Here is a 15,175-nt window from a genome sequence, read left to right on the forward strand (position 1 = left end):
AATCTCTCTTCCCCCCCCCCCTCCCCTCACCTTAAACCTACGTCCTCTGGTTTTCAATTTCCCCACTCTGGGCAAGAGGCTCTGTCCGTCTACCCGATCTATTCCTCTCATGGTTTTGCAGACATGACCTTTCGTTAGACTGTTAGACCATTTTTTGATGCAGGTTCTAATGAGAGGGGAGGGGGGGGGGGCTGGGGGAGATACCTTGGAGGGAGTCTGGGGTCTCGGGGGGGGGGGGGGGGGTTGGAGAAGTGTCATGGTTAGCAGAGAGGGGCGTACTGTAGGTCTTTGTTCTTTGTGTGATCTTGCTCTGTCGGAACAGGCTGCCGTATCCCCACCTTCACCACACTTCAGAAAATGTATTTCCAGCCATTAATCACCAGGAATGTGCTGAGCATGTTTTGTGTTTGTGTTCGTGCTGTACTGAATTTAATTTAACAACTGATCCATACAACGGCTGCAACAGGAATGGATTAAATTAGTTCCTGGGTTGTATTTGAACCCTGCAGTAAATGTATTCCTGATTCTTGTCTGCAGAAATCTCTGAGGCAGCCTGCAAATATGGCAGGTTAATGGAAATTTCATTCCTCCCTAAACCAAACAATAGCACATAAAATATCACGGGCTGGTCGGTCAATGAACATGGTGCCACATTGAACTATTCCCCTCTGCCCGCACGCGATCCATATCCCCCATTGGCAATCTGTAAAATTAGCCCTTCGTGTGCAGGGAGTGGATGGGACAACGTGGAACTAGTGTGAACGAGTGATCGGAGGTCGGTGTGGACTCAGTGGGCCGAACGGCCTGTTTCCATGCTGAACTCGGTCTCGACCCGAAACGTCACCCATCTCCTGAGATGATGCCTGACCTGCTGAGTTATTCCAGCATCTTGTAAATAAATACCTTCGATTTGTACCGGCATCTGCAGTTATTTTCTTAAACTAAACAAAATATCGTCCCGTTGGTCTTGTCACCTGACTTGCCAGTTTTGGGTGGGGAACTGAAACAAGCCCCTGGATTTAAACGGGATGGGGGTGGGGGGGTTGGCTCATCATAATCGTTCCATACCCTGCGTATCCATGTGCCTTATCTACAAGCCTCTTAAACACCACTATTGTGTCTGCCTCTACCACCACCAATGTATTCCAGGCACGGTTCCGTATTTACAAACCAAATTTGCCGTGGGGGGTCGTGGCATCCCCCTTACCCACTGCCCAATCATAGTTTATTTTAGTTTATGGTCACGTGTATCGAGGTACAGTGACAAGCTTTTGTTGCGTGCTAGCCAGTCATCGGAAAGACAGCACATGATTACAATCGAGCCGTCCACAGTGTACTGATATATAAGAAGATAACTGCAGATGCTGGTACAAATCGAAGGTATTTATTCACATATTTACCACAGCCCAGTGGTATGAACATCGACTTCTCCAACTTTAGATAAATCCTCTGTCCCTCCCGTCCCCTCCTCCTTCCCAGATCTCCCTCTATCTTCCTGTCTCCATCTATATCCTTCCTTTGTCCCGCCCCCCTGACATCAGTCTGAAGAAGGGTCTCGACCCGAAACGTCACCCATTCCTTCTCTCCCGAGATGCTGCCTGACCTGCTGAGTTACTCCAGCATTTTGTGAATAAATACCTTCACAGTGTATTGATACCAGATAAAGGGAATAGCATGTAGTGCAAGATAAAGTTTGATTAAAAATAGTCCGAGGGTCTCCAATGAAGTGGATGGGAGGTCAGTTAGTGAGAGGAGGGTTCAGTTGCCTGATAAATAGCCGGGAATCGGAATAACCTGATGTCACTCCTGGGTAAAGTGAATGGTGGAGACTTGTCAATGTGCCGTCGTGTGATGGTAGTGTTGCCCTGCTCCTCGCAGAACAAAATTCCTCATGGGAGCATCGGGAAAGTCAAGTGCCTTTCACTGGAGAATCCCAGTGTTTTGCTGGCTGGCAGCTGGCTGAGGAGTGGAACGAGATTGCCTGGGCCCGGTTCCTCACCACGCTACCCTCATGGGGAGGTCAAATGCCGTGAGAATGATATTCTTAGCAAACAGAACGTTCTAAAAAATGCCCTCCCAAGACTTGGATGAATGATACGCATCCCCCTTAATTCATGCACCAGAACACTTCACTTTCTAATGCAAGTATAAGAAAATAACTGCAGATGCTGGAACAAATCGAACGTATTTATTCACAAAATGCTGGAGTAACTCAGCAGGTCAGGCAGCATCTCAGGAGAGGAGGTCCGAGGAGGTGACCACCGGCACCCCAAAGCGAGCAATCCAGTTCACGGCCAACGCACGAGCGCATGTGGCTGTAGATGTATTGGCCAGTGGTATGGCCTCCGGCCACCGCGTGAAGCGGTCCACCACCGTGAGGAGGTAGGTGATGCCCCGGGATGGCGGGAGCGGGCCCACAATGTCCACGTGCAGGTGGTCGAAACGTCGGCAGGGTAGACCGATCTCGGAGTGGCGCCCGGACGTGGCGTCACTCCAGAGGCCGTATGAGGGCCCGTATCGGGTGCTGGAGCACGGACAGACAACTTTTATTCTTGGACATGGGGGGCCGGCCGGAGGCCGTGTCAATTGACCGCCTGAAGCCGGCCCACTTAGACATTGACCAACCGGTGCGGGTTGCCCAGCCTCGGCCACGAGGTCGCCCACCCTTCCGGGACCCACCACCTGTCCCTCCAACTGTGCCTCCGCCGGCCCCTCTGTCGATCGATTACCGTACACGGTCCGGTCGGGTTGTGCGACCACCAGTGCGTTTCGTGCCTCCGGTTCTGGGGGGGGGGGGGTCCTGTGGCGGCTCCCAAGGGTCGGGCCATGCCACTGCCGACCCCTCGGCACGGGAATGGACCAGTCCAGGGGGGCGGTCCGGTACTACAGATATAAGGACGAGGTTTTGGGCGCAAAGCCATTCCGGCAGACTCGACCCGTCTGATAACCATGTATTAAACCAAAACGCCCCCAAAATACCTGGCTCCTTGCCTTTATTTCGGGCCTCTACCGATGCGCCACACTTGTACATTTTCATACCTCAAGTTTCCCTCTCCCCTGAGTCTCAGTCAGAAGAAGGGTCTTGACCCGAAACGTCACCCATTCCATCTCTCCAGAGATGCTGCCTGTCCCGCTGAGTTACTCCAGCATTTTGTGTCTATCTTCAGTGTAAACCAGCATCTGCAGTTCCTTCCTCTACAAATTAGATTAATAGGTAGGTAGCAAAACTGCACAGCTCTTCAGCAAGTTGGTGCCTCAGACTGTATCAATCACGAAGGAATGTTTATGCAAAGTACCTATAGCAACAGATGCGATAAAGCTGTGTTGAGTTGGTCGTTATTATCACAGACACTGAGCCAAACAGTAAACCAAGAATGATAACTAGTTACAGTTATTCCCCACAGTTATAGAGAGAAACTGGCCCTTCGGCCCACTGAGTCCATGCAAACCATCAACCACCTATTGTGTTAATGCCACAAATATCTGATGGATAAACAGAGTGCTGGAGGAACTCGACAGATGGGACAGCATGTGCAGAAGGATAATGGACAGACCATATTTCCGGTTTGGGCGGCACGGTGGCGCAGCGGTAGTGCTGCTGCCCTACAGTGTTTACAGCGCCAGAGACCCGGGTTCGATCCCAACTGCGGGTGCTGTCTGTACAGAGTTTGTACGCTCTCCCTGTGATCTGTGTGTGTTTACTCAGAGATCTTCGGTTTCCTCTCACACACCAAAGACGTACAGGTTTGTAGGTTAATTGGCTTGGTAGAAATCTAAATGATCCCCAGTGTGTGTAGGATAGTGTTAGTGTGCGGGGATCGCTGGGCGGCGCGGACTCGGTGGGCCGAAGGGCCTGTTTCCGTGCTGTATCACTAAACTACACTAGTGATGCATTCCAGTATTTCACGTTAATTTTTAAATTCTATTGTAATTTCCCCAGTTTTAGTGCAGTCAATCGTTTCTTCTTTCAGTTATTTGTTGAATTTTTCTAACTCCTTTGTCTCTTTGAAAGATTCCCCTCCCAGCCTCTCAACACATTCCATTATTGATTTTCCTTGATAACCTTTCCTTTCTTCCATTTCGTATTTTTTCACAATCCATTTTACTTTACCTCCAAGTCCTTTCATCTCTCCCCTTGATACATCTTGCAGTCCTTCCTATTTTATTGCCTTCCATCTCCCTGCCTTTAATCATTCCCCCTCACTGCCTTTCAATATTTATTCATATCATGCTGGCTGTTCCTCTATCACCGTGCCCGATTCAATCTGTAGTATATTATATCAGGCAACTGAATCATCCGACCACAACCAGAGAGCAGTTATAGCTGAACTACTAGATAGACACAAGGTGCTGGGGTAACTCAGCAGGACAGGCAGCATCTCTGGAGAGAAGGAATGGGTGACGTTTTCGGTCGAGACCCTTCTTCAGACTAGTTATGAAGACGGGTCTCGACCAGAAATGTCGACTAGTCTGAAGAAGGGTCTCGACCCTAAACGTCACCCATTCCTTCTCTCCAGAGATGCTGCCTGTCCCGCTGAGTTACTCCAGCATTTTGTGTCTGCCTTAGAGTTGAGAGAGACACGGGCCAAACGCAGGCAGGTGGGGCCAGTGTAGATGGGGCATGTTGGGCCGAAGAGCCTGTTTCCACACTGTATGACTGTTGTCCTAAGTAGCCAGCATAGTGTTCATGTCTCAACTAATAGGAATTAAACGAAGCTTCTGATCATGGGGTGGGATATTTCTGTGTAATTATTGGTCACTGCCAATCATTGGTAACCAATTGGTAATCATTGGCCACACAGTCAAGTCAAGTTTATTTGTCACATACACATACACGATGTGCAGTGAAATGAAAGTGGCAATGCCTGCGGATTGTGCAACAAAAAAAAAGAATTACAGTTACAGCATATAAATCAAAGTTAATACAGAGCCTGTATCATCAACTGGTTATAAGGAGCTTTAATAGTTGCAAAGTCTTTTGGAGTTGTGAAAGGCAGGAAATTAAAGCCTTTCTTTATAAATCAAAGTCACGTTGCTATGGATAGCAACGAGCGCGACCATTATTGTCCTTAGTTTGTGAAGCTCGCTCCATGGTGTGAAGATAAAGTGATTAAGAATGGATTAACACAGCAATTATCTAAGAGTGCTGGACTGACTGACCACCTGTGTGTTCAGCACCTTTTTAATATTCCTGTTGGGTGTGAAGGTCTGTGAAGTTATTTTGCTCTCCATCACACTGAGAGGTAATTTGATTCTGCTTTATTTGTGCCACAGTTCATTAACAAAGCAGATGGGAAAGTGTCCATTCCCCAGCTGGGAGTTTGGAGTCGGTCAGCTCCATCAAATGCACAGAGTCTCCTGCCCAGAGTAGGGGAATGGAACAAGCTGCCAGAGGAGGTAGTTGAGGCTGGGACTATCCCAACATTTAAGAAACTGAATTAATGAATAAGTTTATTGGCCAAGTATATGCATATACAAGGAATTTGCCTTGGTGCTCCGCTCACAAATGACAACACAAACATACAGTTGACATACCGTTAGACCGGTATAGGGATAGGACAGGTTTGGAGGGATATGGACCAAGCGCAGGCAGGTGGGACGAGTGTAGCTGGGTCATGTTGGCCGCTGTGGGCAAGTTGGGCCGAAGGGCCTGTTTCCACACTGTATCATTCTATGACTCTAGGAAAATAACTGCAGACGCTGGTTCAAATCGAAGGTAGACACAAAATGCTGGAGTAACTCAACGGGTCAGGCAGCATCTCAGGAGAGAAGGAATGGGTGACGTTTCTTCAGACTGAGGACGTTTCGGGTCGAGGCCCTTCTTCAGACTGAGACAATGACTCTAAATGGACATGCATGTCCCCATGTGTACAGGAATAAAAACCCGATGAGTCTGATCCAAAGAGATTTAAAATAGCAGGGATTAGATTCAAATTGGGCATAATTATGTCCATCTCAACTCTTCAGCAGCTGGATTGTATTAGCAAAGCCGCATAAAAACCATAGGGAGAAAAGCTTGCATTCCAGTTTAGTTTTAGAGATACAGCGCGGAAACAGGCCCTTCGGCCCACCGCGTCTGCACCGACCAGCGATTCCTACACACTAACACTATCCTACACACACTGGGGACAATCATAACAAACCAATTAACCTACAAACCTGTACGTCTTTGGAGTGTGGGAGGAAACCGGAGATCGCTGCCTTGCAGCGCCAGAGACCCGGGTTCGATCCTAACCACGGGTCCTGTCTGTACGGAGTTTGTACGTTTTCCATTCGACCGCGTGGGTTTTCTCCGGTTTCCTCCCACATCCCAAAGACATACAGGTTTGTAGGTTAATTGGCTTGGTAAATGTAAAAATTGTCCTTAGTGTGTGTAGGATAGTGTTAATGTGCGGGGATCGCTGGTCGGCGCGGACCCGGTGGGCCGAAGGGCCTGTTTCCATGCTGTATCTTTAAACTAAACTAAACCAGAGGACATAGGTTTAATGTGAGAGGGGAATTACTTCATAGGAACCTGAGAAACAACATTTTCACACAAAGGGAGGTGGCAGAGCAGCCGGAGGAGGTAGTTGAGGCAGGCACGATCACTACATTTAAAATGTTTGGAAAGGTACATGGATGGGAAAGTTTTTAGAGGGATCTGGGCCAAATGCATACAGGTTCAGGGCGGCACGGTGGCGCAGCGGTAGAGTTGCTGCCTTATAGCGAATGCAGCGCCGGAGACTCAGGTTCGATCCTGACTACGGGCGCCGTCAGTACGGAGTTTGTACGTTCTCCCCGTGACCTGCGTGGGTTTTCTCCGAAATCTTCGGTTTCCTCCCAAACTCCAAAGACGTACAGGTATGTAGGTTAATTGACTGGGTAAATGTAAAAATTGTCCCTAGTGTGTGTAGGATAGTGTTAGTGTGCGGGGATCGCTGGGAGGCGCGTGCTGTATATCATTGAAAGATCAAATTCACTCCGTATTAATATGATTTATATTTAGGTAAGAAAGAACTGCAGATGCTGGTTTAAATCGAAAGTAGACACAAAATGCTGGAGTAACTCAGCGAGTCAGGCAGCATCTCGGGAGAAAGGAATGGATGACGTCTCGACCCAAAACGCCACCCATTCCTTCTCTCCCGAGATGTTGCCTGGCCCGCTGTGTTACTCCAGCATTTTGTGTTTGCGTACGATTTATATTTAATTCCTTCTGCCACACTAATGGAATGTATCACAAAATGCCGGAGTAACTCAGCAGGTCAGGCAGCATCTAGGGGAGAGGGAATGGGTGACGTTTCGGGTCAAGACCCTTCTTCAGACTGAAGGGTCTCGACCCGAAACGTCACCCATTCCCTCTCTCCTAGATGCTGCCTGACCTGCTGAGTTACTCCAGCATTTTGTGATACCTTCGATTTGTACCAGCATCTGCAGTTATTCTCCTACACTAATGGAATGCATCGCTCCCAAAGAAAAGTCCCTGAGAATCGTGGAAAGGTTTTGCAGGGGAATTGTGAAGGGATTAGATTATTTGTAGCTTCTTGCAGGTAAATAACGATTGGATATCGGGCAGTTAGTGTCTCGTCTGTACGGAGCACCGATCAGCCTGTGTGCGTCACTCTCTTACAGAGAGAGCGCGTAGAGCACCAATCCTAATTTGAGCAATCGTTAACCAAACCGCCTTCTCGTTCTCTCTGCTCTGCTGATGTGACAAGATTCAGGAGTGGCGTCGTTGAGTAACACTGAGGAGGATGCTTTGATGTAGAGCAGATTGGTAGTGATGCAGGTATTTATTCACAAGATGCTGGAGTAACTCAGCAGGTCAGGCAGCATCTCGGGAGAGAAGGAATGGGCGACGTTTCGGGTCGAGACCCTTCTTCAGACTGATGTCAGGGGGGCTTATCCAAGAAAGCAGATGTGGCTGTGGTCGCGAGTCTGGGTCAAAATGTGGTCGTAGAGCAGGAGAAATCACAGAGGGGGGCAGCGAGAGCATGTTGCTAAACTCTCGTCGAAGAGAGGAGGAGAACTCCTTCAAAGTGGACATACCTTGAGGAGAAATCACAGTGGAGCAACAGGTAGTGTAGGAAAATAACTGCAGATGCTGGTACAAATCGGTATTTATTCACAAAATGCTGGAGTAACTCAGCAGGTCAGGCAGCCTGGTACTGATGCTCAGAGCTGAAGAGTTACTGAGCTTGAGCTGTGCGTTGTCTCAGTGTTGCATGATCGCGATTAGTTACTCACGTTGACAGCAGGAGATAAAGTCTTTGGCATGGCAAGCTAATCCCTGGAACAGAGCCTGTTAACTGTGAAATGTGAACCTGCAAAGCTGATTCGCACGAGCGAGAAGGATGAAAGTGTAGATCCAAGGCAGCCTTCATTCAAGGCCTCTTGTTCACCATGTTTTTATCCATTATGTACATGCTCAGGATATTTCTATCAGAAGGACATTATGGTAGAGGTTTGAGCTACAGATTTATCCATTGCCCCTTATCGATATAACCTTTAACTCAGTAAATACTTAAAAAAAAATTAAATCTGCATAAGATGGAAGTCTTTAAAGCAGAAAAAAAGCGCACAGAATGAGCTGTACTTGTGTAAAGAGAAATAGCATTATTTATTTTCAGACTGGACTGATGAAGGGTCTCAATCAGGATTGTCACCCATTCCTTCTCTCCAGAGATGCTGCCTGTCCCGCTGAGTTACTCCAGCTTTTTGTTGTCCTATCACTGGAGAACATGATAGATGACGTTTCGGGTCGGGGCCCTTCTTCGGACTGATTGCAAGCTGGAAGACCTGCATGTGTTGTGTGTTACTGACCATGGGCTGAACGGGATAGACAAAGAAAGGTGTAGCAGATCAAAGATCACAAAGTGCCGGAGTAACTCAGCGGGTCAGGCAGCATCCTTGGAGAAATGGACAGGTGACGTTTTTGCCATAGGGATGCTGTGCATTCTGACCCACTGAGTTACTCCAGCACAGTGGCTCTATCTTTGGTATAAAACAGCATCTGCAGTTCCTTGTGTTTACTAGTACTACCCTTATCATTTAAGAAGGGTTTCGACCTGAAACGTCACCCATTCCATTCTCTCCAGAGATGCTGCCTGTCCTGTTGAGTTACTCCAGCATTTTGTGTCCATCTTAATAGACAATAGGTACAGGAGGAGGCCATTCGGCCCTTCGAGCCAGCACCGCCATTCAATGTGATCATGGCTGATCATTCTCAATCAGCACCCCGTTCCTGCCTTCTCCCCATACCCCCTGACTCCGCTATCCTTAAGAGCTCTATCTAGCTCACTCTTGAATGCATTCAGAGAATTGGCCTCCACTGCCTTCTGAGGCAGAGAATTCCACACATTCACAACTCTCTGACTGAAAAAGGGTTTTCTCATCTCAGTTCTAAATGGCCTACCCCTTATTCTTAAACTGCAGCCCCTGGTTCTGGACTCCCCCAACATTGGGAACATGTTTCCTGCCTCTAACGTGTCCAACCCCTTAATAATCTTATACGTTTCGATAAGATCTCCTCTCATCCTTCTAAATTCCAGTGTATACAAGCCTAGTCGCTCCAGTCTTTCAACATATGACATCTTCCCTTATCATTGTTTATTTGTTTTTGGGGACAATTTGTCACCATTTTAAAGTTCATAGTTATGCATTTATTATGTGTGTGTGTGTATATATTTAAAACATAAATCTTTCAGGCTGCAGTTATTATTTCCACCAGTGGAGGTGCCATCGCGCCTTATTTTTGCATCAGTTGCCTAAAATCAACAATAGAGACACAAGCAACTAAAGAGGGTGCAAGCTTGTGTGGAACAGTGTTGGAGTAACTCACTCCCACACAGACCACTCTGTCCTGTGCACACAAGGAACTACAGTTACAGTCAGTCATACATTGTGGAAGCAGACCCTTCGGTCCAACTTGCCCACGCCAACCAACATGCCCCATCTACCTGCGTTTGGCCCATACCCTTCCAAACCTGTCCTATCCATGTACCTGGATAAATGTCTAAGTGTTTCCTAAACGTTGCGATAGTACCTCTACCTCCTCCGGCAGCTCGTTCCACATCCCCACCACCCTTTGTCTGGAAAAGGTTCCCTCTTGTATTAAATCTTTCCCCTCTCAGCTTAAACCTATATCCTCTGGCTCTTAATTTCCCCCTACTTTGGGCAAGAGTACTCTTGGGTGTCAGGGGTTTATGGGGTTGAAGGCAGGAGAATGGGGTTAGGAGATGAGATAGATCAGCCATGATTGAATGGCAGATTAGACTTGATGGGCCGAATGGCCTAATTCTGCTCCTATCATTTATGAACTTCTGAAGAGACTGTGCATTTGAGGGAAAGAACACAGACGGCTCCTGAGATCATAAGGAATAGGAGTAGAATTGGGCCATTCGGCCCATCAAGTCTACTCCGCCATTCAACCATGGCTGATCTATCTCTCCCTCCTAACCCCATTCTCCTGCCTTCTCCCCATAACCTCTGACACCCGTACTAATCAAGAATCTGTCTATCTCTGCCTAAAAAATATCCACTGATGGCCTCAGCAGCCTTCTGTGGCAAATAATTCCACAGATTCACCACCCTCAGACGAAATAAATTTCTCCTCATCTCCTTCCTAAAAGAGCATCCTTTAATTCTGAGGCTGTGACCTCTAGTCCTAGACTCTCCCACTAGTGGAAACATCCTCTCCGCATCCACTCTATCCAAGCCTTTCACTATTTTGGATCAAACCTGGGTCTCTGGCGCTGAGGCAACATCTCTACTGCTGTGCCACAATGAGACAGCACGCAGTTTACCCAGGTCACATTAAAGACTGAAAAGCACAAGTGACTCCAAGAGTTGGAGCTACCATTGCTCATCTCTCTGATAAGGCATTATTGACATTCCAATATTTTTGTCTCGTGGACAATTAATTCTCCATCTATTCTGTTGCAATGAAAGAATTTCCCCTTGCAACCACAATAATTGTACGGCACTTTATTAAATGTCAAAATGACAGTTTGATGTTGCTTTTTCTTTCCACAGCCACGCAGATTTATTTAGATTTATTCATTACACATTCTTGGAGCTTGAAAGTGTTATAACTGATACACTACCAAGCAATCGTTCAACAGATGACTCTGTAAAAATGAGAACCTCCAAGTGTAATCCCTCAGCAGCCTTACGATGCAGAGAGCCATCTACCCGGTCTATTCCTCTCATGATTTTATCCACCTCTATAAGATCACCTTTCATCCTCCTGTGCTCCATGGAATAGAGTCCCAGCCTACTCAACCTCTCCCTGCAGCTCACACCCTCTAGTCCTGGCAACATCATCGTAGATCTTCTCTGTACCCTTTCCAGTTTGACAACCTCATTCCTATAACACGGCGCCCAGAACTGAACACAATACTCTAAATGCGGCCTCACCAACGTCTTATACAACTGCAACATGACCTCCCAACTTCTCTACTCAATTCTTTGGCTGATGAAGGCCAACGTGCCAAAAGCCTTTTTGACCACCTTCTCTACCTGTGACTCCACCTTCAAGGATGTAAGAAGCATGGTTTCAGTGTGTTTCTGATGTAACTGGGTGCTTGGGGACTAATACGTTGTAGAAAAGGCCACTTCACTTGATTGTAATCATATATAGTCTTTTCGCTGACTGAATCGTTTGTGCCTCGATACACTTGCGAATAATAAACTGAACTAATCTGTAGATGAAAATGACATAATAGAGGACGTAGGTAATTTAGTTTAGAGATAAAGCTTTGAGACAGGCCATTCGGCCAACCGAATCCGTGCTGACAAGCAAACGTCCGTACACTAGTTCTATCCTAAACCTCGTACAATTTACAGACGCCAATTACTGTACACATCTTTTTAGTTTAGTTCAGAGATACAGCATGGAAACAGGCCCTTCGGCCCACCGGGTCCACGCCGACCAGCGATTCCTGCACATTAACACTATCCTACACACACTAGGGACAATTTTTACATTTACCAAAGACAATTAACCTACAGACCCGCACATCTTTGGAGTGTGGGAGGAAACCGAAGATCTCGGAGAAAACGCACGCAGGTCACTGGGAGAACGTACAAACTCCGTACAGACAGCGCCCGTAGTCGGGATCGAACCCGGGTCTCTGGCGCTGTGAGGTAGCGACCCTAATCCTGTGCCACCATGCAGGAGTTCCATTTCAACACAGGCAGTAACCCATTTGATTTGAAAATATTTGTGGATTGTATTTAATTTGAGGAGAAGGGACAGAACGAAGTATTAGGATCACTGTCACTCACACGGCTGTACATTACTGTTGGTGGTTATCACGTTTATGATGCGTTGGTGAGTTCTATGTTTGTTTCCACCTGAATGATTTTCCATCAACTTATGCTGGTGGTGACCTTCGACCAAGCACGCCCCCTGCTTCTCTGACCAACTTCGAAGTTTGTTAACCTGTCACACACAATAGAAGAAGGATATTTCACCAGCATTAATACACCGTAGCAAAAGGAAACCAAGCTGCATTCTGAGAACAATGGACAAAGGTAGTTGTATTAATCCAAAATATCCAAATTAATCCAAATTGCAAGCTGATGATTTAAAGTATTGTAATTTGGTTTCAGGAAGTGTACATTCAGCAGTCAGCATTGCCGCTCAGTTTGAAGGTGCTCTCTAGGTTTCTGTTTGGGCCAGGAATTTTGTTTATACATCTGAGTGTTCACCTGTTAAAGGAGAGAAACAGGTTCACCTGTTAAAGGAGAGAAACTATAGCAATTATGTGACTAGACGGCAAATGTATTGTAATAAAAAGGAACTGCAGGTGCTGGCTTACACCAAAGCTAGACTCAAAGTGCTAAAGTAAAAATGTCGCCTGATCTGGACACAAAAAGCTGGAGAAACTCAGCGGGACAGGCAGCATCTCTGGAGAGAAGGAATGGGTGACGTTTCGAGTCGAGGCCCTACTTCTGACTTGAGTCTGAAGAAAGGTCTCGACCCGAAACGTCACCCATTCCTTTTCTCCAGAGATGCCTCCTGTTACTCCAGCTTTTTGTGTCTATCTTTGGTTTAAACCAGCATCTGCAGTTCCTTCCTACACAAGTTGCCTGATCTGCAGTTACTCCAGCATTTTGTATCTACCTATGGAAAATTTAGTTTTCTGGATTATTAGTCCAAGGCAATGAAGTTTATTCATTTGAGAATTTGAGTTCAGTGTTTCTAAATTTAATTTGTATGTAAAAGATCCCATGGGATTATGTCAAGAGTTGAGGTGATGATTGATTCCCTGGTATCGGGATCAGATGACATCAATAAGACAGATTATTTGGTCATTTATTAAATTAATATTTACGGGGCGTTGTTGCAGACAAACTTAGAGCCGCAATCCCTCCATAACAGCAGTGAGCACATTCTCACACCCAGCACTTTAATTTGCACTTCCAATATGCATTGGGAAGACAAGTGGATAATTAGCCCGCTAATTGCCAGCCTATTTACATGAATCTGACAAATGATGACGATCACATTTGTTTTCAAATTAGGTTCATTTTTGCAGAGACATCACAAAGGCAATTGTTCACGTGATCTGTGCTTGTTCTGCTTTGGAGAGACTGAGGACATTGCTTCAACTGTGTAGGAAGGAACTGCAGATGCTGGTAGACACAAAGTGCTGGAGTAACTCAGGGGGCCAGGCAGCATCTCAGGAGAGAAGGAATGGGTGACGTTACGGGGTGCGACCCTTCTTCAGACTGTAACTGTAGTTGGTTACAGTGACAGTGAAAGTCTTGCTTTCTTGCTGCCTGACCTGCTGAGTTACTCCAGCATTTTGTGAATAAATAATTGCTTTAACAGTGGTGGGTGTGGTTTGTTCCTGCTGCTTTAAGGCCTTTCAATGTGTCCTGTCTTTGTGGGGAGCTGTGTATTAACAGAGCGACAGTCAGGCTTATCCCAGCCACTCCTTGCACCTCCATTGTGTTTTTTATTGAATTCTAAAGGCTTAATATAGTGTTGATGGACACCTCAATTGCCTTGCATTGACTGACGGATAAATCCCTTCCCCCCCCCCCCCCACTCGTTACCACCCCTTACTGATTACAGAAGCAATTTGTGTTACACACACACACACACACACACACACACACACACACACACACACACACACACACACACACACACACACACACACACACACACACACACACACACACACATACACTCTCATACACACATACACACACACATGCACTCTCATACACACACACACACACACACACACAAACACACACATACAGTCATACACTCACACACACACACAGCTCTGCAGCAATGTATGTACTTTACACAAATGCACACACATATTCATGCATATCACGTTCTCCCCAGGACCTGCATAGGTTTTCTCAGAGATCTTCGGTTTTCTCCCACACTCCAAAGACGTACAGGTTTGTAGGTTAATTGGCTTAGTATAAATGTAAATTGTCGTGGTGCTCTGTTCTCTATGAGGGGCTTTCCAGCACGGCGACCTGGAATCAGACGTAGGAAGGAACTGCAGATGCTGGTTTAAACTGAAGATGGACACAAAATGCTGGAGTAACTCAGCGGGTCAGGCAGCATCTAAGGAGAGAAGGAACGGGTGACGTTTCGGGTCGAGACCCTATCTTCAGGGGAGAGGGAGGTACAAGGAAAAGGAAACGTAAGGTGTGAAAACGAGACAAAGGGGATGGAGATATCAAGGAAAATGTATGTTAGCTAGGAGAAGGAAGGTAACAACAAAGCAAATAGAGATAAAATGTCTGGTAGCGAGTCTGGGTTAGAACGTGGTGGTGGAGCCGGGGAGCAGGGAGGGAGGTTCAATGCAAAACCCTTGTCACCCGCCCCTCAGCCAATAATCAACCACTCTGTACACACTCACGCACACACTCACGCACACACTCATGCACACACTCTCACACACTCTCGCGCACACTCACGCACACACTCACGCACACACTCTCACACACTCTCGCACAGACTCACGCACACACTCACGCACGCACACACTCACACACACAATCACGCACACACTCTCGCACACACTCACACTCAAGCACACACTCACACACACACTCACGCACACACTCATGCACACACTCGCGCACACACGCACACACTCACGCACACACTCTCACACACTCGCACACACTCACGCACGCTCACACTCACGCACACACT

General features: G+C 46.9%; 1 protein-coding gene across 1 annotated transcript in view; it reads left to right on the forward strand.

The window, feature by feature from the left end:
• The window catches only part of sema4ba (sema domain, immunoglobulin domain (Ig), transmembrane domain (TM) and short cytoplasmic domain, (semaphorin) 4Ba), a 207,023-nt gene that overhangs the window by 30,650 nt on the left and 161,198 nt on the right, over window positions 1-15,175 (forward strand). The window lies entirely within an intron of this gene.

This window comes from Rhinoraja longicauda, chromosome 33, assembly GCF_053455715.1.
Source record: "Rhinoraja longicauda isolate Sanriku21f chromosome 33, sRhiLon1.1, whole genome shotgun sequence".
NCBI lineage: Eukaryota > Metazoa > Chordata > Chondrichthyes > Rajiformes > Arhynchobatidae > Rhinoraja > Rhinoraja longicauda.